Raw genomic sequence first — 21,899 nt, 5'->3', positions numbered from 1 at the left:
CGGCGGATCATGCTTGTAATCCCAGCACTTTGGGAAGCCAATGTGGGCAGATCACTTGAGGCCAGCAGTTGAAGACCAGCCTGGGCAATGTAGCAAAACCTTATCTCTACTAAACTTGCAAAAATTAGCCAGGCGTGGTGGTGCAGGCCTGTAATCCCAGCTACTCGGGAGGCTGAGGCATGAGAGTTGCTGGAACCCGAAGCTCGAGGTTTCAGTGAGCCAAAATTGTGCCACTGCATTCCAGCCTGGGTGACAGAACAAGACTCTGTCTCAAAAAAACAAACCAAACAAAAATATCACCTCACACCTGTTGAATGGCTACTGCCAATAAGACGAAAGACAAGTGTTGGCAAGGATGTGGAGAAAACTCTTGCACACTCATAGTGAGAGTATACATGAGCACAGCTATTATGAAAATAGTATGGAAGTTCCCCCCAAAATTAAAAAGAGGACTACCATATGATCCAGTAATTCCATTTCTAGGTACATATCTAAAGGAAATGAAATCAGGATGTCAAAGACTATCTGGACTCCCATGTTTATTGCAGCATTATTCACAATACCAAGATGTGGAATAATCCATCTCCATCAATTAATTAATGGATGAAGAACACAATGGAATACTATTCAGCCTTAAAAAAAGAAGGAAATTCTGTCATCTGTGACAACATAGAAGATCCTGGACGACATTATGTTAAGTGAAATAAACTAGGCACAGAAGGATGAATACTACATGGACTCACTTATATGTGGAATATAAAGACTCAAATTCACAAGAGAAGTAGGTATAATGATGGTTGCCAGGGGATGGGGATGGGTAGGAAAGGGGGGGAAATGGGAAGATGTTACTCAAAAGGTACAAAGTTTTAATTAGATGGGATGAATAAGTCCTGGAGATCTACTCTACAGCATGGTGACTATAGCTAATAATAGTGTATAGTATACTTGAAAATTGCTAAAAGAGTAGTTCTTAAATGTACTCAGCACACACAAAAATATTCTGAGTGAGGTGACAGATAAGTTAATTACCTCGATTGTGGTAATCAATTTATAATGTATACATATATTATTGTATACATTGTATACAATGTATACAACATCACATTGTATACAATAAATATATACAATTTTTGTTTGTCAATTATACCTTAAAGCTGGAAAGAGAGTAAAAATAATAAAAATTGTCACTCACCACTCAACATGCAAACACTAAGCTCCATGAGAAAAGGAATCCTAATCGTCTTTTTTCCTACCTAGCCAGTGCCTGCCATAATGCCTGATGCTGAGGAAGTCATCATTTTCTTTCACCACTTTCTGTGGAAGCAAGGCCTGCTATTCATTCATCAAATCACATCAAGAACCTTGTAGAGGCTAGTCACATTTAAGAAACACCAGGCTAGTGGTGGAGGCAGAAATATAAGAAGCTAATTATGATACTAGATGACAAATATTCATGGGAGAAAGGTGCTGAAAAATACTTAAACAGGCATAAATATGTGTAAGTTCTCAACCTAAGGAGGAGTGACTTTAACCTCTTGAGTGGTGGAATCAGTTGGTACTGACAGTGAAAGCTAGATGCCTACTTGGCTTCTATTGACGTTTTGTCAGCCTCCTCATCTGAGTTCTCTTCATAAATACTTCCTCCCACGTCATTCCTCTTCTCATACCCAGTGATCATCCCTTCTAACCACCCTGCATTCACCAGAGGAACTAGATTACCAAAACCAAGACACTAAGGAGAAATTTATTCATTAAAGAGATACTCTTAGAAGAAATAAAAATTAAGTCAATGGGAAGTGTCTTCAATATATATCCCATTGACTAAGGCAAAAGCAGAAAATGAGTAAAAGTGCATTCAAGGTCTAGGAAACAGTATATATGAAAGCATGGAAGTATAACTGTTCTTAAATCTGTAGTAGGTCATTTATGATGGGTGAAACAGAACACAAAAGGGAGTGTTAGAACACAAGGCTGGAAATACAAACAGATGATAGAACAGGTGTTTGGGTTTCATTTGGTTGCCAGTGGGAACCGTTATAAAGTATAATTATGACAGTGAGGCAATCTGTGTTCTAAAAGAATGACTCTGGCAGTAGTGTGGAGGGTGGACTGGAAGGAGTATTTGCTGAAGGTAAGGAAAGAGTTCAGAAAGGTTTTGCAGGAATTCATGCAAAAAGTAATCCATTCCATATCCACTTGGTATATCCTGATATGCGGTAGGCATTTAATAAATATTTTAACCAAATAAGTAAACTAGAACATGAAGTTCCTCCACAACAAAGATCCATGCACTGCATTTATAGAATTTAAACAAACAACTTATAATCTTAAAAGGAGGAAAGGGTTATTCTTTTATATAAAGGTAGACCGAAACTGTGTTCTGTTTATTTTTCTTCTTTTATACAACCTCAATGCAGAAAGAACATTCAATTATTGTTCACAAACCTGCTGCTTGTCTACTTTGGATTCCCTGACTAACATCTCACCTGGCATTTAGAATTGCCTATCATGTTCAGCATGCTGCCAAAATTTTTAGACAACCTTAAACTTCAAAGCTTCTGCTTATTTTCATGAGGTTTCAATAAATATATGTTTGCCAAATACCAGAAAATATCCTCATCTATATACTGTTGTGCTGCATTCCTCTGCAAAACGGAAACGAGGGTATTAACTAAATTAAAATTGATTAAAATGCTGGGTATTATTACCAGGATATTATAAAGCAGATGGATGAGCATATGTGATTAATTTTAATTTTCTAAAGATAGTACCTAAATAAGATGCTTTAAGCCAAAAGTTATTTTAAAATACCATTGAACATGTTTATGTGTTTTCCCTTAATATATAACACTTAATTCTACTCTGAATTTCCTATACTCTGCTGAGAAAATTGATAAATTGTTGCAATGTATATGTCATTAATGATTTAATCAAATAATCGTAGAATATCAGATTCAAATCCAACTACGTTTCCCATGTACAAATCTCTTCTACCACCTCCCTGACAGGATCATCTGAACTCTGCTTAGAATAAAGAAATAAGAGATTCACTCTTTTGTGAGGTTGCTGGATGTTGAACACAGTGGTCTGCAGCACAGATCAGATGCCCAGTCTTCTCGCTGCCCTATGAGGCAACACAGGTCAGCCTGCTGCTTCTGTACCACAGCTCCTCAGATATTCAAAGAAAGGGGCTATGTTCTCCCTCAGTCAGGAAGCCGCTTAGGGGAGTATTTTATGGGAGTAAAGTCATTCCCAGAAGAATGAAAATGTGCCATCATGAAGAAGGAACAACTTTTTGTTCTCTTCCTGGATGTTGGGGTAAAGAGAGTTAAAGATACCCCGAAGCACAAAAGTCTACAATCCTGAGAAAAAGAGCATATACCATTATGATAGAGATAGGGGGTTGGAAGCAAGTTAGTATAATGGTACATTCTCTATCTCAGAAGAAGGGAGAGAACATTCTGTAAAACTCATTTTGCCCGTGACTCAACTGGCTGAGAAGCACTTTTGAAGTAGAAAACGGGAACTCACCAGGTTTCCAGTGCTCACTTGGTTGTGTTGTGCTGTGCCTGAAGTGTTGCTTCTTCTATGACCTGAATCAAGTGTTCTGCATTATTCCAATGTCAGACCTGCCAGAGGGCAAATTACCAAATCAACAGTCTCCTTGGGTGATAAATCTCGAGCTCTTCAGCAGAACAGCAAATTAAGCCTCCTGAGTTTGTGTTTCCATTTTAAAAATCAGTTAATAGACTTTTACTCAGGTTTTACATTTTCTAAATTCTAAAACATGCTTGATTTGCAATTTCTGAGACCTTTGAGAAACATGGTTTCCTGCCTAGAGAGTTTCACATATTACTTTAATCAGCCTCCCTGGGTCAATATAATTAGGAAAATTAGTTGGTATCTTTATTTCTTGGCCTCTTCCTCTAGAGTCGTTTTACTTTGAAGTTTATTGTGTTTGCTTCAGCATTAATATTTAAATAATATTTAATTTTTAATATTTAAATAAATATTCAATATTCAATATTTAAATAAATATGAAAGTCCTAGGTGAATTCACTAAGACATGTCTACAAAGTATTTTTAAAAACCTATGGTAAATGCAGTATACAGCACCATATGAGGAGAGAGGCATCTGGAGTCAGCAAGATTAGCTGAACCAGGCCCGGTCATCCATAGAGTGACAAACACACACAAAAGAAAAATGATTAAGCCATCTTAACACATCTAATAATGATCTTGCCAAATTTCTATTGTGCTAATAGTTAACAATAATGTACTGTACATTTAAAAATTTGTTAAGAGGGTAGATATCATGATATGTATGTGTGTTTTTCTTTCCTTAAGTATAAATCAAAAGTCCCATGCTGATTTTCAGGATCCCTTCTTAATATGTCTTATGAGGTTCTCCAATATTCTTGTGCCTCACCTATCTCACCTATTGCCATTCCACGTTGTGCTATAGTCAAATTAACCTCTCTGGTTCTTCAAATGTTCCTTATTCTCACAGCCTGGCTCCACTTTAAGATACCGACTTTACTCACCCTCCTCACCTCACTCCTAAGCTCATTTGCTGTCTGTTACTCATCCCCCAGGTTTCAAGTTATATATCTTTTCTCCATGATGCTTCTCCTTGAATTCCTTTAGACCAGACTACCTATTGTTCCTGCTTTTTCTCTTATAACAATTCCAACATAATGGCAATAGCTCTGTACTACCATTTCTGCTTGACTTGTCTGCCTCCCACCCATCCTAGACTGGAAGTTAAGAATGTCTCTTTTCAGCCGGGCGCAGTGGCTCACGCCTGTAATTCCAGGACTTTGGGAGGCTGAGGCAGGCAGATCACGAGGTCAGGAGATCAAGACCATCCTGGCTAACACGGTGAGGTTAACACATCCTGGCTAACAGGAGAATGGCCTGAACCCAGAAGGCGGAGCTTGCTGTGAGCCGAGATCGCACCACTGCACTCCAGCCTGGGGGACAGAACGAGACTCTGTCTCAAAAAAAAAAAAAAAAAAAAAAAAAAAAAAAGTCTCTATTCATCTTTATACCCCTAGAACTTAGTCCAGCACCTGGCATAAAGTAGGGTTTCAATAAACATTTGTTTAATGAATGAATGAATTGATAGCAGAATGGCAATGAAAAAACACCTGTTTACACTTTAGAAAACACAAATACTGTTCAATATTTTATTGAGTTTCAGGATAGCTCTCTGCCATGAGAAATCAAACATTTTCCTTATGCAGGTATTAATTTATGTAGTGTCCTGTGCTGACATTTATTATTGAAATAGTTGAATAATGAAAAAAAAGCCATCTAATGACAATTTATAGAGAGGACCTATTAAATGCTTAAATCTGTGAATTAAAGCAGTTTTTATGGCTCTAAGCCATTTAGAGTGCAGAACAGAAGTTGAATACTTTGAGCAATATTGCAATATCTTAAGGTTTACAAAACAGTGTAACAAGCTTAGTAGCAAAATATTAACTGTTTATCACAACATCATTCTTCCCCAGTTCTAGCAACATATGTGTTTTCTGTTCCAATTATAAGTTTTCTTACCTTTTGAGATCCTCCTCCTTCCTCTACTTTCTTTGGTTTACCTCATTGCTTAAATAGGCAGAAGTCTAGTTTTTGGATGATTTTTTTTTCTGAAAAGTTGGTTTTATGACTCACATAGAATATCAAGGAAGTACATGACCAAGGTTCAAGTAATTTTATAGGACATCTGATACTATTCTAATTCAAGAATATGAGCCAAAACTTTGCATTCGTCTATTTTCACACTCTATAAAGATACTATCTGAAACTGTGTAATTTACAAACAAAAAAGGTTTAACTGACTCACAGTTCCACACGGCTGGAGAGGCCTCAGGAAAGTTACAATCATGGTGAAGGTGAAAGGGAGTAAGGCACGTCTCACATGGTGGCAGAAGAGAGAGTGTGCAGGGGAAAATGCCACTTTTAAACCATCAGATCTCATGAGCACTCTCTCACTATCACGAGAACAGCATGGGGGAAACCACCTCCATGATCCAGTCACCTCCCAACAAGCCCCTCCTCTGACACATGGGGATTACAATTAGAGATGAGATTTGGGTGGAGTCACAGAGCCCAATGATATCAAACTTGAACTTTATTAATTATCAGAGTTGCAAGAGGAACTGGACAAGAGCTGTCCAATGAAAGATCTAAGGCATAATGCAGGAGAAGATGTTTTGTTAGTCCTAAATTACTTTGCAAATTTAAACATAATATATTCCTTAATTCTTAAAATATTCCCAAAGAGAATGATCTGTCCATGAATATCTCCCTATTATAGAAGAATGTGAGAATTTGAAATTGATTGAGTGAAGATAAGGATCAGTGAAGATAAGTTACAAATGGCAGTGTTAGGATGAAGGAAGGGGAAAGTATGTCAAGTAACCAAGAGATCAAGACGTTGTAAGGATTCTCTATGTGAATATTAAATTTCTTTAAGGATTATGACAAACAAAATTGAAGAGAGTACCAATGAGCCTGGAACTAATATCTTGATAGTGCAAGTCAGGTAGCCTAAGCTTCAGTGACATAGCTAGGAGGAGAAGTGGATGGCTTAGTTCTTAGGGAGAAGTAATGCCTTTAAATTTATTTGTATTTTATTACACCTAACAACTCATCTACATACATGTGAAAAATAATTCAGAGAAACACATCTATGAAGACAGTGTGTAGTCCATGTTTTGGGATTTATGCAATAATTTGGGGAGTCTATGCAAAAACTAGTATGACCTATTTCCAAAAGGTAGAAAATAACTATACTGTAACAGCTCAGTTTGATATCCCAATTGAATTATGCATAGGAGATGACAGAAGGTGCCCCAAATTGTAGACCATTTGAGTTGATCTTTGAATAAGATTTAATTGTATGTCTCTTCTTTCATAATTTTTAGGTATTTTTCTAAAATTTGAGTTTAAAAGATCTTCTTGCTTTTCATTTATTTAATGCTACTCTCTAGTTTTTCCTAATTGGAATTATTTTCAAGATGTTCAGAATTTCACTTTTTTTAAATTTTGGTTCAATTGTCAGATGTTTCCATTCTGAAAATCACTCCATTTACCTGTACCTTTCTTCATTTAGTCCTTTCCATATGCCAGTCTTCTGATTATTTGCTTAGTTAACCTCTCCTCCTCTTTCAAACCTCATCCCAAAATATGTCTTCCCTAACTTCGCAGTCTCCAACTAGGTCATCAGATTAAATGCACTTGCAGCATGTACCTTTCTTTCTAGCATTTGTCAGCACCAGAACTAAATGTTTAAGGGAGTAATTTGTTTGTTATGTTCTATATTGACTACCCTACCATCTTTCCAGGACCAAGCATAGTACTTTACATAGAGTATGTGCTCGATGAACAATTACTGGATCAGTGAACAGATGCAGGAATGAATGAATAGCTTAACATAGGAAATACTATTTATCCATTAAGAATGATATCATTAAGTAAAAATAAAATTACAGAGCACCAATTTTCTTAATAAAAACAAAAATTAAATGTCAAAATATCTATAAAATGTTAAAAATGATTATGACCAATAAAATTAAGACAATTCCAAGTTTATATAATTGTATAACTTTTTAATACACTATTTTCAAGTTAAAATGACTTAATCTAAAAATATAAACTTTGATTTCTATTTTTAAAAGCCTTTTTCTTCATTTGATATCTATTATTTATTTGAATATTTGAAATGTTCTTTCTTTAAATCTGGCTTTAACTGCTACTATCATGTTATAGTGATATAAGGCTTTTCAGTTTCCAAAGTTTACTTATCTACCTTAGCTTATTTGACCTCCACAAAAACTATATGATATATGCAGGACAGGTCTTTTTCCCATTTTACAGATGAGTCTGTAAATACACCTTTATAGCAATGTCTATTAATGTCTTCCCTTTCTATTTCTATATTCCTCTAAGGTTTTTATTACTAAAGAGTACTTATTTATCATATCTATATCAAGGAAGGCAAATGCTCATATTACTTCACCTACTCTTTAAGAAATGAGGTTGTCAGAAAAGTAGGTCAAGATTTTATCCTATCCTCCTCTTTAAGCATCTTACAGGAACTATTCAGAGAGTTGAAATTCCCATAATTATTAAATTTTTCATTCATTCAATACATGCTTACTGAGTACTTAAAATGTGTTAGGTACTGCAGTCATAATGATGAAACATTTACCCTGGCTTCATAGAATTTGCAGTTTAGAGTAAGATAAACATATAGGGAAATAAATGATAACCAAGTGTGAAGAAAACTAAAGTGGAAAAAACAGATTCAGTGAAAGTGAATAATAATAAGGAGACTTTATTTAGATTGGGAGGCTGACTAAAGTCCTTTCTGAAGTATGAGTGAGAATTACGTAGGTGAAGAGTAAGGAGGGAGGGCATTTCAATCAGAAAGAACAGCATATACAAACACCCTGAGGCAAGAAAAAGCTTGGGCCATTTGCGGAACTGTAAGAAGGGGTTGCTGGAGCAGAGAGTAAGAGCAAGAGTGTCACAAGATGAAGCAGGGGAGAGAAAATAGAGCCTTCTCTTCCTGTTAAATGAGCTTTTGTTACTGTCTTAGTTTGTTTGTGCTACTATAACAGAATACCACAGACTGGGTAATTTATAAACAATAGAAAGGTATTTCTCACAGCTCTAGAGGCTAAGAAATACAAGATCAAGGCGCCGACAGGTCTGGTGTCTGGCGAGGGTTGCTTTGTGCTTCCAAGATGGTGCCTTGACTGCTACTTCCTCTGGAGAGGATGAAAGCTACGTCCTCACAAGGTAGAAGGAGCAGAAAGGCCAAAGAGGACAAATGCAGTCACCTCACATGGCAGAAGTGCAGAGGAGAATGAACCCACTCCCAGGGTGCTTTTCATAAGGGTCTCTAATTCCATGAGGGGTCTGCCCTCATGACTTAATCACCTTCTAAAGGCCCTACTTTTTAATACTATTACACGGGCATTTAGGGTTTAACATATAAACTTTGGGGGACATACTCAGACCTTAGCAGTTACATCTGCAAGAATCAGCCTATGATGTCTCAGTCTTCACTATGATGCATTAGCCTTCATCATGAGCAATTTCTGTCAATTATCTGTAATAACTGTAAGAAATAAGCTAATTTCCTACATTTAAAAGGCAACTTCAAATTGTATACTATATTAATTCTGTGCACTGTATAGAAGAAAATATGGTTGTTAATATTGAGATGTAGGAGGGTACTTCCAAACTGACAAATTAAATTATTATTTATCTTAAATTTTTACAGTTTCCTAGAATCTTATCTATAATTCTACCTATAAAGTTGATAGTAAGTAATTTCCTAATGAAGGAATCAGGTAACATGTTTATGACTAAATGATAGAAATTAATAATTGTCATGGAAATTCCATAGTTAAAGGATCCCATGGCAGAACTCTGGAATGTAAGAAATACTATCTGATTATTTCTTGTGAGTTTAAACATTTTTTATTGGACATCTCATCACATATCATCAATAAACCTTTGCTTGTTTATAACAGTGCAAAAGTGATTTGTGCTATAAGCACAAAATCATATGGCAAGCAGAATATATGGCACTTAAGAGAGTGTGGCTTATCAGGATGAATGAGCTAGAGAGAACAGTCATTTCTATACAACTGAATCCATATAGAAGATGAGAGTCCCGAGAGAGAATGCATCTAACCTAGGGGAGAAAGAACCTATTGCTTTCCCTTGCAAAATGAAGCCAGAAAAGAGAGAGGTACAAATACAATCACAGAAATAAGGATATCGCCAGAGGCCTATGTGAAAGCTAAACTGAAAAGCAACAGACGTATCACAGAGAAAATGGTCAGCAGTGTTATACTCAATTCATGCATTTTCTTGTCCACATGTTAGTGGAGGAAAAAAACTGAAAAATGCTTACTGAATTGAATTTAAAGATAATGTGGGGTGATCTTATAGGCATAACTTTACAATAAAAGAACTCAAAATTTAGACACACACATATTTGGATATTTATTTAACTGGACCAGTTACGTAACTGACACATAGCAGTTTAACAGTTAACTGACTGTTACATAGCAGTTAACAGAATATTTACTTTTTCTGTAGACTGTAAAATGACTTTAGGATTCTGGATCCATCATCAATATGACATATTTAAAAAATTTCAGATTTCAAAAGCAACAATGTTAGGTTAAACAGAAGAATCTTGATGGCTCAAGCACCGTAAGTCTTGCTTCAAGTATATTTGGTGTTGCTATTTATTACATTTGCAGTGTACAATTTTTCTTTTACAAGAAATGAGCACATTTCAAAGACCATTGTTGCATGTGAAGATTTATTCTCTAAGGACATAAAATTCATGCAATGTTCATAACATGCCTATTTGTTATTTGAGAATTAATTTTAGTTAAACTTTCTGAGTTTTGATAAGTCAATTTTGGTTACAATTTTGGAATGTTCTAATATTCTGTGATAAATGACCTCAACATAATTATTTTTAAGGAAGACTGTCTCCACAAATCTTACACAAATATCACATAGATCTTTTGGGTAAAGTTAGCTAAATTAATTCTACAATGCAATGACTGAAATTTAGATTTCCTTACTTATAAAATTAAAACGTATCTATTTATTTTAAAATTATTTCGTACTAGACAATGCCCACATTATAAATAATTTTCTTAAAGAAATATGAGTGTAATTATGTGTAATTATATCAATATTCTGTATAATATCTATCTTATCTACTTTTGTTGATAATTTTTTTTTTTTTTAGATGGAGTGTTGCTCTGTCGCCCAGGCTGGAGTGCAATGGCACAGTCTCAGTTCACTGCAACCTCTGCCTCCTGGGTTTAAGTGATTCTCCTGCCTCAGCCTCCCAAGTAGCTGGGACTACAGGCATGTACCACCACACCCAGCTATTTTTTTTTTTTTTTTGTATTTTTAGTAGAGATGGGGTTTCACCGTTTTAGCCAGGATGGTCTCGATCTCCTGACCTCATGAGCCACCCACCTCAGCCTCCCAAAGTGCTGGGATTACAGGTGTGAGCCACTGCACCCAGCTGATAATCCTTTTTAAGAAATCTTTCCAGCTGCTTCACATGCTTTCCCACTAAGACAATTAAGCTATTTATGAAGACAGTGAGTCCAAGGATGTATGCACAGGGCAGAGTCTTAGGGAAATCCCCAGAGCCAAGCATCTGTGTGGCACTGGCTCAACCTTCAGTGATGCCCTTGCACTCTAGGAAGAAAAGTTCACTTTGTTTTTTTAAAACATACTGATCATTACCATTTCTGATTAGCGACTGCAGAAACTTATTTGCAAACATAAGAAACATAGGACTATGTATTAATAATTGTGAAATTTAAATAAGTTTATACTTATCCTTCCTAATGCCCTACTTTTCTGTTCCTTAATTCAGAAAAGCCAAGTGCTCTTAGCAACTTTGCATGTAGTGTTCATGTCTGAAGTTACAAATTTTGATAGGATCTGTTTAACATCATTATGCCTTTTGAGACTGGTATTTTAATTAGTAAGCTATTTTTTTCCATGAATCCTAGTGAGATAGCTATGCAGACAAACCTTAGATCATTAGCCTCGCACACTCAGTTGATTAGAGAACACAGGTCTAATGTGAATAAGGTCTTTAAATTTCCCAGATGCCAGTTATCTCTGTTCTAAAGGCACAGTCTATACTAAAATAATAGCAAGTGTTCTCATTATGTGTACTTTTCGCTTTAAGGTAAACCCGTTGATAAAATGAGGATAAGAGAGCTCAAGCCTATCAGCATGTATTAAAAGGCAACTCAGCTCAAACATTCTTCCAACAATGGATGAGAATATTATCTTCACATAGATAAAAACGAGCCATCATTGGTGTCAGCCTCTTACAATTAGATCCATTAATTATCACCTGCTTCTGCTGGAACAGTTATATATCTATAAAATTATATTTATGGGAGGCCAGGCACGGTGGCTCACACCTGTAATCCCAGCAATTTGGGAGGCTGAGGTGGGTGGATCATTTGAGGTCAGGTGTTCAAAACCAGCCTGGCCGATATGGTTAAACCCCATCTCTACTCAAAGTACAAAAAATTAGCTGGGCATGGTGGCACGTGCCTGTACTCCCAGCTACTCAAGAGGAGAATTGTTTGAACCCAGGAGGCAGAGGTTGCAGTGAGCCAAGATCACACCACTGCACTCCAGCCTGAGTGACAGAGAGAGACTCCGTCTCAAAAAAAAAAAAAAAAATTATCTTTGTGGGGAAGAGGGGTAGAAAAATGAGAAAGACACTGTATTAGGGAAAAGGACATGGTAAGGTTAGAATAGGATGAAACTTAAAAATCTTGTCTTCTCATTATACATAAGACTGCGGACTGGAAAAATGAGCTGAGTGACTTGTCCACTATCATTAGGATTACAGGATATATACATACATATATACACTTGGTTTCATATATATATGTTTCATATATATAGTTTCATGTATATATGAAACCAAGTGTCTCTAATAGTTAATTTTGAGTGTCAACTAGGTTAGGCATGGTACCCAGATTATGTTGCCAAACATTATTTTGTATGTTTTTGTGAGGACATTTTGGATGAGACTGACATTTAAACTGGTGGACTCTGAGTAAAGCAGATTACTCTCTGTAATGTGGGTGGGTTTCATTCAATCAATTGAATGTCCAGATTAAAAAAAAAAAAGAACTGTCCTACCCTCAACAAGAGTGGATGCTGCAGCAGAGTCCCTTTGGATTTGAATTGCAATATCATCTTTTCTTGAATCTCCCGCCTGACAGCCTTCAGACTGCCTCCCCATCTTGAAGAATTTGGATTTGCTGGTTTCCATAATTATGTGAGACAATTCCTTAAAATAAATCTATCTATATCTTCATCTATATCTATATCTATATCTATATATCTATATCCATATCTAGCTAGCTAGCTACCTACCTACCTACCTATCTACACATTCTATTGTTTCTGTTTCTCTGAAGACCTTTGACAGTGTCATAAATTACATGTACTTACAAATGAAAAGAATGGGCAAAACATCAAATGTCTGCCTTTAAAAGTTTTTTTGTTCTTTGTAATGAATTAATTGTATTTGTATCCTGATGTAGTCTCCTTCTGAATAGATAGTTGCATATGGATATAGAGAGATTTATTTCAATATTTTGGATAGGACTTTTAAAAACCACAATAATATGCATTATACAAAGGATGAAATTTCCCATTACACCACTCTCCTGAGTTACGAACTAACTTGTTTTTCTTCTCTTACTGTGAAGTATTCAACTTGACATTCCAAAAACAGACTGCATAATTGTAAAGCCATTAATTTTCTAAGAACACACAAAAATATTGTCTTTTTATTACAATGAACAAAAGTCAGTGTCTTTAGCCTATATTGAGTGCTCAAATCACATAGATATATATGGTTATTCATCCCTCCTGCCTGTTCCTATTCTTAGTCAACTGCTCTTCCTTTGAAGCATATCTCAAGCTTCACCTTGACCATGCCATTTTCCTATTGACTATAGTTCATGTTGGGATATCTCTTCAAAATCCTTTTTACATTAGTACTTTATTTCCCATTGCTTTCTAAATTTCTGAGCCACCCAATATAGTATTTAACCTTATAGGTTTTACTCTTTAAGATAAAGAGAGGTAGAAAGCCTTAGAACATTGTATTAGTCCATTTTCACTCTGCCGATAAAGACATACCTGAGACTGGGCAATTTACAAAAGAAAGAGGTTCATTAGACTTACGATTCCACATGGCTGGGGAGGCCTCACGATCATGGTGGAAGGTGAAAGGCATGTCTCACATGATGGAAGACAAGAGAAGAGAGATGTACAGGGAAACTCTCCTTTTTTTAAAACCATCAGATCTCGTGAGACTTATTCACTATCATGAGAACAGTAGGGGAAAGACCTGCCCCCATGATTCAACTACCTCCCACTGGGTTCCTCCCATAACACGTGGGAATTCAAAATGAGATTTGGGTGGGGACACAGCCAACCCATATCAAGCATATGCCTGAGTGACTTTGTCCTCCAGGAATTAACTGTACTATGAGTGGTCATTGTAGGACTCTGAGGACAGCAGAAACATGATTACAGAAACAACAAATCTGGGCTCTTTTCCTAAAGAACGTAATTGTATGCAAGACACAAGAAATCCAAAGATTTATGGGGGTAGTGGCATGTCCCTTATTCCAGCACCTGAAAGCACCATGTCTTAGAATGTGACGATAATCAGGGTTGAAATACTCCACACGGGCTTTCCCCTAAGCAATGTCTTAAATCTTGTACACAGAGGGAGGGATAAGAAAGCTGTAACATTAAAGGGCCTTGCCTTTTGAAGCAAGGAAATCTCAGGGAGCTGGGAAGAGATATCACTATCAAAATTTGTATGACTGCTTGAAGTCAGTTTTCCAAAGGAGAGTAAAAACAGAATACTTTTAAGGGACTCATTAAATCCTTGGAAGAGCAGACTGGCAGGGCAATATTTTTCAAGGCTGGGCAATTTTCAGTGCAGTGCAGATAGGAACTCCAGTGGTCTCTTGAGGGTCCAGCAGAAAACTAACGGGCAACCAACAAGGAACAGGATGTGAGTGGTGGAGTGGGAGGACATAGGGTGGAGGTGGGAAGGAGGCAATAGCAAGATCTCCCACTAGGGGCAACACTGAGCCACATATATTAAAGTAACCGTTGTATGAAGAATCAGTAGTGGCCAGCAGAATGCACTAGTGTGGTGAATGATGGATTGTAAGGATCCAAATTGGGGAAAATATGATGTAAATTCAGACCAAAGTAGGAGAGAGAGAATGTTGATAAAATTTATAGGCTGGTCCCAAGCAACATGCAAAGAGCTCTTGGAGAGGTGAGGCAGCCCAAGGATTCCTGTGCAATAGATTTCACCCCAGTACCCAGGCTTTTCTGTTCTTAAAAAGACTCCTTCTCTGGAAAGGCAAAAATATTTTAAGGCCTAACACTACCTTCCAGCTCTGCGATTCCAGATGTTTCAGGAAAAGTATTAGAAGAAAAGCATCAAACCCTTAATTAATCCAGTACTTTCTTTTCTTTTAGGAAAATGCAGCTCTTTTTATTTGCTGCTCTCTGTTTCTCCTTGAGAAAATGAGGCATGATTACTGAAGTGCTTCTGAAAGAATTCCATTGTCTTGCATTTAGAAATCCTGTGTGTGGAATTCAGTAAGGGTTATGCAAGAGAAAACTCACTTTTCAAAGTGTGCCTTGTTTGCATGACATTCATGTAGATCACTTAGTATCAGTTATCCTATTACCCACAGCTGCTCACTTCACATTATCTCATTGCCATGTCAACATCCAATTCACAGCAACCTGCTTTCTGGTCTCGTTCTTTTCAGGATAATTTGTTCTGAAGTGACAAGTAAGTACCCCTGACAATGGTTCCGGCTCTTCATCAGTGTGTGGTTGTGGGACTCAATATTATGGCAGGAATAGAGGCAGTGCACACACCTCAAAGAGGGAAATGTGATTACCTTTAACATAAGACATTAAGCTTTGCCTAATGGCATCATCACATCTCCCATCAACTTCCTGTTTCTCCTTCGAATTTATGAAATATTCCATAGAACTTAGATATGTGAAGTGTAGAATATTTTAAAGACAAATAGTCATTAAGTTTCTGGACAGAAAAAAACATCTAAAAATACAAAAAGCCTAAAAAGTTTTTAAACACAAAAATCACCTGAATCAGTATAACTGGTAAAACATTTCTCATGTTTAAGAACTTAAATAATATTGATTATAAATGTATAGATTTTTTATATTTGTGAAATGGTGACTTCCATCTTGTTCATACTTCTTTGTGCTATCTTTCACTGTGATGAAGCCAGCTGCTATTCTCTGAGCTGCCTCATGGAAGGGCCCAACTGGCAAGCAACTGAGACAAGCAATCGTCAGAGAAGAATGGATGTACCCCACCCAAGGTCCTGCAATGAACTTGAATGATCCTGCAATCTCAGAATTGAAAGAATCCTATCAAAAACAAAGAACTTATGAGCACATACTCTACAGTAGAACTTGAGATGACTGCAGCTCTTGTCTGCACCTTGAAGATTTGCAAGAGCCCCTGAACTGGAAGACCCCACTAAGCTATGCTCAGTTTCCTAACCCACTGTAACTGTAAGATAATAAATGTTATTCTTTTAAGCTTCTAAGTTTTAGGGCATTTATTACACAGCAATAGATAAATTATACACAGGCCATAAAATGTCCCTTGTGGATATTAATATCTTCCATCTCTGAATGATACCACTCGTTTTGTAAGTTAATCATTAATTGTCTTGCATTGTTTACTTAGTGTTAATTGGTCATGTTCAAATGATGTTCTACAGGGCCCTAAGGAATATATGTGTATGAATATGTTTGCTTTTTGTATGCAGTGTGAGTGTGTGATTGGGGTGAAAGTTTAAATAAAGAAGTTAGGTAGACAGGGCTCTGAGTGCATTTTTTCTACCTTAGCAAGAACAGTTTCTCTTTTATCTGCTAAATGTATTAGGTTGGTGCAACAGTAATTGTGATTTTTGCATTGTTGAAATTTGCAGATTGATATCGGAATATGTTCTTAAATAAATGTGGTTATGCTATACATCATTTTAATGTGCAGTTCTCGCCTTATGTTTTTTGGCTAATGACCTGTCACTTGCTGTTTATTTTACATTTATTTTAGACTATGGAAATGATGACAGACAAAAAGCAAAATCAAGTGATTTTCTTATTCAAGTTCAAAATGGATCATAAAGCAACAGAGACAACTCACAACATCAATAATGCATTTGGCCCAGGAACTGTAACAGGCATACAATGCAGTGGTAGTTCAGTAAGTTTTGCAAAGGAGTCGAGAGCTTTGAAGATAAGAAGCGTAGTAGCCGGACATCAGAAGTTGACAATGGTCAGTTGAGAGCAATCATTGAAGCTGATCCTCTTACAACTACACAAAAAGTTGCCAAAGAATTCAATGTCCACCATTCTATGGTTGTTTGGCATTTGAAGCAAATTGGAAAGGTGAAAAAGCTCAATAAGTGGGTGCCACATGAGCTGACCAAAAATTTTTTAAAAATTGTCATTTTAAGTGTTGTCTTCTCTTATTCTGTGCAACAACAACAAACCATTTCTCAATCAGATTGTGACATGCAACGAAAAATAGATTCTATATGACAACTGGTGAAGACCAGCACAGTGGTTGGACCAAGAAGCTCCAAAGCACTTCCCAAAGCCAAATTTGCACCAAAAAAAGCCATGGTCACTGTTTGGTGGTCAGATGCCAGTCTGATCCACTACAGCTTTCTGAATCCCAGCAAAACCATTACATCTGAGAAGTATGCTCAGCAAATTGATGAGATGTGCTGAACACTGCAATGTCTGCACCCGGCACTGATCAATAGAAAGAGCCCAATTCTTCTCCATGACAACACCCAACTGCACATAGCACAAGCAATGCCTCAAAATTTGAATGAATTGGGCTGTGAAGTTTTGCCTCATCTGCTATATTCACCTGACCTTTCACCAACCAACTACCATTTCTTCAAGCATCTCAACAACTTTTTGCAGGGAAAATGCTTCCACAACCAGCAGGATGCAGAAAGTGCTCTCCAAGAGTTTGTTGAATCCCAAAGCGTGGATTTTTACACTACAGGGATAAACAAATTCATTTCTCATTGGCAAAAATGCATTGATTGTAATGGCTCCTATTTTAATTAATAAAGATGTGTTTGAGCCCAGATATAATGATTTAAAATTCACAGTCCAAAACCGCAGTTACTTCTGCACCACTAGAATATGGCATAGTGCTTCACTGAAGAGAAAAGGTGCTATTGTAAAAACATTTTTAAATTACTGACTTAAATGTTTTGGGGCTTTATGTCTTATCTACCATTAAACTTAAGCATTTTAAGAACAAGGAGCTACTAAATACTTCTGGACAGTCTGAATTTCTGCTTCAGGTATCCAAATCTAGAACTCTTAAATCTCACTTTATAAAATATGCTGAGCCAAGTAAAATAAAACCAAATAGTCTGTAAATCACACAATATTATTATCACTTTACAACTTGAGAATGTGATTAGAATGACCATAAATTTAGGGAACAAAATTGGCTCTATGCCTGAATGACTGCTTAAGCCACAAAATAATAGAATCTCAGAATTGAAAGAGATCATAAAGTTTATCACTACTAAATATACACACCTGATAATTTAACCTCCTTATAAGCCCTTTATCAGGTTGCTAGTCTATTCTTGAATAATTCCTGTGGTACTAAACTGGAGGCTTAAAGAGAAAGTTTACAACTTAGGCTTCCACTGGAAATCTGTAATTTTGGCACCTACAACCTCAATAAAAACTCAGTAAGTGTAATGTAACTGGTAAAGCTGCTGCCTCTGGAGGTAAAAGACTTTATAACTGTAATAGAGTGCAACATAGTATATTCGCTCATTCATTTATACTTTTATTTATTCTTCTCCATTGCTCAAACAAATTTTCACAAATGTTGAATTCACCTATTCTCCACTTCCTTACCCTTTCCTGCATTGCTTTACGCTCTTCACTATGTCTTCCACTTACACCACTCCACTGAAACTCTCCTTGCTAAGGTCAACCATGGTTTTATACTATAATACTTATTCCTGAAACTATCATATGTTACAACATATGTTGAATCATATGTTAAAACAAATGTTTAGCATTTAGAAGGCCACATTTTCAAGATGCTGTACTTTATTGGATACTGAAAGTAAGAGGAAATAAAGGCCAAAGATAATTCCCAAATGTGTAACATTAATAACCTGATTACTATCTCTTCTCCCTTTTTCCCAAGGACATTTCTAGAATATTTAGATTTTCACCTCTCCTTGCTATCTCTTATATTTTGTTGTGGTAACTGAAATACTTTGTAGGCAGAGAACAGAAAAAGAGAGAATGTTGTTAAGCAGAGAGGAAAACTAGCAGAAGCATAAGGAAAGAGTGAGAAAGGAAGGAAAAGGGGGAAGTTTTACTTGAAAGTTAAAAGTAAGGAGTGACAAGAGAAAGATCTGAGCATAGTTATGGTATTTGAAAGACTTGACTAAGAGTTGGAACAATGGAAGTGATACTAAGTGTTGTGTGTTATCAATTAGATTGTCTTCAATGTTCTAAAATCACCAAAGAAACTTGAAAGATGAGAATACACATTGCTTCACCAGGTGTATTATATAGTTGACCCTTGAACAACAGGAGTTTGAACTGCATGGGTCCACTAATGCATAATTTTTTTTCAGTAAATATATTGCAAATTTTGTTGGAGATATGAGACAATCTGAGAAAACTTGCAGATAAATCTTGTAGCCTAGAAATATTAGAAAACTTAAGAAAAAGTTGGGTGTGACTTGAATGGACAAATGTATGTAAAGACTAGTCTATTTTATCATTGACTAATATAAGATCTACAAAAATCTGTCATAAAAACTTACAATTTATCAGCACTGTGAACACAAACACTTGTAGTCCAAACAATGCACCATTTGCAGCTGAGAGAAATGTAAGCAAACATAAAGATACAGTATTAAATCATAACTGCACAAAATTAACTATAGTACATATTGTACTACTGTAATAATTTTATAGCCACTCCCTGTTGCTATTTCCCTGAGCTCCAGTGTTACAAGTATCCACTCAAAACACCATGCAATGCTAGTCGTCTCCTAGCCAGCAGTTTGTCTCTCCAGTAAATTGTCTCTTGCAGTAAAAAGTGATCTCTCATGGTTTTTGTGCATTTTACAGCATGTTTAGTGCAATATCATAAACCTTAAGTAAAACCATGGGGCCCATAGAAAGTGCCACTAGTGTTGCCAAAAGTGCTCCCAAGAAGCAGAGAAAACTCATGACATTAAAATAAAAAGTTGAATTGCTTGATACATACTTTAGATTGAGGACTGTAGCTGCAGTTGCCTTCCATTTCAAGATAAATGAATCCATTTAAAGAACCATTGTAAAAAAATTATGAAATCATCACTGCAACTATGCTAACAGGGGCAATGTATTTCTATAAAGTTACACCTAGTGTGTGCCTCTCCTGCCTCCCCTTCAACCTCCACTTCTTTCATTTCTGCCATACCTGAGACAGTAAGACCAACCCCTCCTCTTCTTCCTCCTCCTCAGCCTACTCAACAAGAGTTGATTTTTAAAAGGTGAGTGCCAAGTTTCTACTTCATAAAATATTCATACTTCACTAAAAATTAAATGGATAAATTTGCTTATTGTTAATTTGTGAGGAAAATAATTCTACCTTTGGAAAAAATTAAAAGGCAATATACCTTTTGAACTGCCTAAGAGAAAGGCAAAGAACAAACCTGTTCGGGACATTTATTTGAAATTCTCCAGTAATGTTAAATTTTCAGTGTTTGTTGATTAATTTAATTTTCAGATATGGGCCAAAATTATTCAGTAACTGAAAAGTGAGGTGAGCATTTAAGCAGAATCATTTCATGTAAAAAAGGCAATGTGACTATTAAGCAATTAGTTAGATTTTATATGGCACAAAAGCCAATCCTGAGCTTGTTTCCAAAAGAGAAATTTTTAAAGCCTTTGCAAAATATCATTTTCATTAGTGTCAGCATATTCTTTCTTCAGATTGTGAGACTGACCACTCTCTACTGCACTGAGGAGGCAGGTAACATAAAGCAACTATTTTGAAGGGCTACATGTACATTTTGCTCATTTCAAAATTACTCCAGATGATTCCTGAATCAAAGAGTGCAAATATAGGCAAACTCTACTCTTTTTAAAATTAAAAAAGACAACGAATTTTTACAAAATAAGAGCCCCTAGCTACCCACTGAGAGAATGCTAAGATGCAGGGTCATGAACTGCCATGAGTGTGGCAGGAAATGCCACTGAAGATTCCAGTGTGATAGCACAGAGCAGCAGGGAAGCTGAGAAAGAAGCAAAACCCACAACCACATGTCATTCCTCTTGTATATAACCCAGTCTCTTGATGAGGGGAGACTTCTGAATAAAAAGGTCAGAGAAGAAAAGGTGAAGGGACATTCTGTGACTTAAAGAACTTTGGATGAGATACAACAACTTATGAATGCCAAAAACTGAAGAAATAGATATATAACAAACAAATAAAATGACAAGAGTTCACATGTGTGTGTTCTGATAAAACACTGTGCAATGACCCATATTACCCTTCTCTCTCCCACCCCAAATCCAGGCACTTCAGCAGCCAGCAGGCACTACAATGACAAAAATTTTATTATGATAAAAATAAGTCTACCTCTTCTTCAAAGCTGCTATCATGTTAAATGATCAAACACTTGAAACATACCTATTAAAAACAGAAAAAAGAACCCATAGCCATTATCTCCACTCTTATTTAACATTTTTCTTTTTTTGGAAATAATAGCACAATTAGAAAAGATAAAGTATTAAGAGACATAGAAATTGAAAAAACTACAAATTATATATCTGGAAACCTTAAAAGAATAAGCTGAAACAATTAGAAATGGTAAGAAAGTTCAATGGGGTGGATAGGTTAAAAATTAACATGCAGAAAACAATATTTGTCAGATGTGCAAACAAGAAATTTTAAAAATATATTGGAAAAAGATGCCATTACAATACCATCAAGAAAAGATAAATCTAGGAATAAACATAACAGTAAGTATAAGATCAATATGAATAAAACTTTAAAATGCTACACAAGAATATGAACAGAAGACTTGAACAAATGAGAAACATATCATGATATTGAAAAAGAACACTCAAGATCACAAAGATACCAGTTTCCCCAAAGTAAATTGAAAGTGTAATTTAATCCCACTAAAAATGTAAGTGAGAATTTTGAA

General features: G+C 36.1%; 1 long non-coding RNA gene across 3 annotated transcripts; it reads left to right on the top strand.

Moving 5' to 3' along the window:
* Positions 1-2,086: 2,086 nt before the first annotated feature.
* Positions 2,087-16,232, top strand: LOC109027681 (uncharacterized). Of its 3 annotated transcripts, none has more exons than XR_008681250.2 (3): positions 2,087-2,131; positions 15,118-15,240; positions 15,905-16,232. It is a non-coding gene; the product is annotated as an uncharacterized lncRNA (long non-coding RNA). The 3 variants fall into 3 exon arrangements; XR_010134761.1 differs by lacking the exon at positions 2,087-2,131 and adding an exon at positions 3,014-3,140; XR_002006707.3 differs by lacking the exon at positions 2,087-2,131 and adding an exon at positions 10,104-10,242.
* The last annotated feature ends 5,667 nt before the right edge of the window (positions 16,233-21,899 follow it).

Source organism: Gorilla gorilla, chromosome 6, assembly GCF_029281585.2.
Source record: "Gorilla gorilla gorilla isolate KB3781 chromosome 6, NHGRI_mGorGor1-v2.1_pri, whole genome shotgun sequence".
Classification (NCBI taxonomy): Eukaryota; Metazoa; Chordata; class Mammalia; order Primates; family Hominidae; genus Gorilla; species Gorilla gorilla.
The sequence above is the reverse complement of the archived record's forward strand: the minus strand, read 5'-3'. Positions and strand labels throughout refer to the sequence as shown.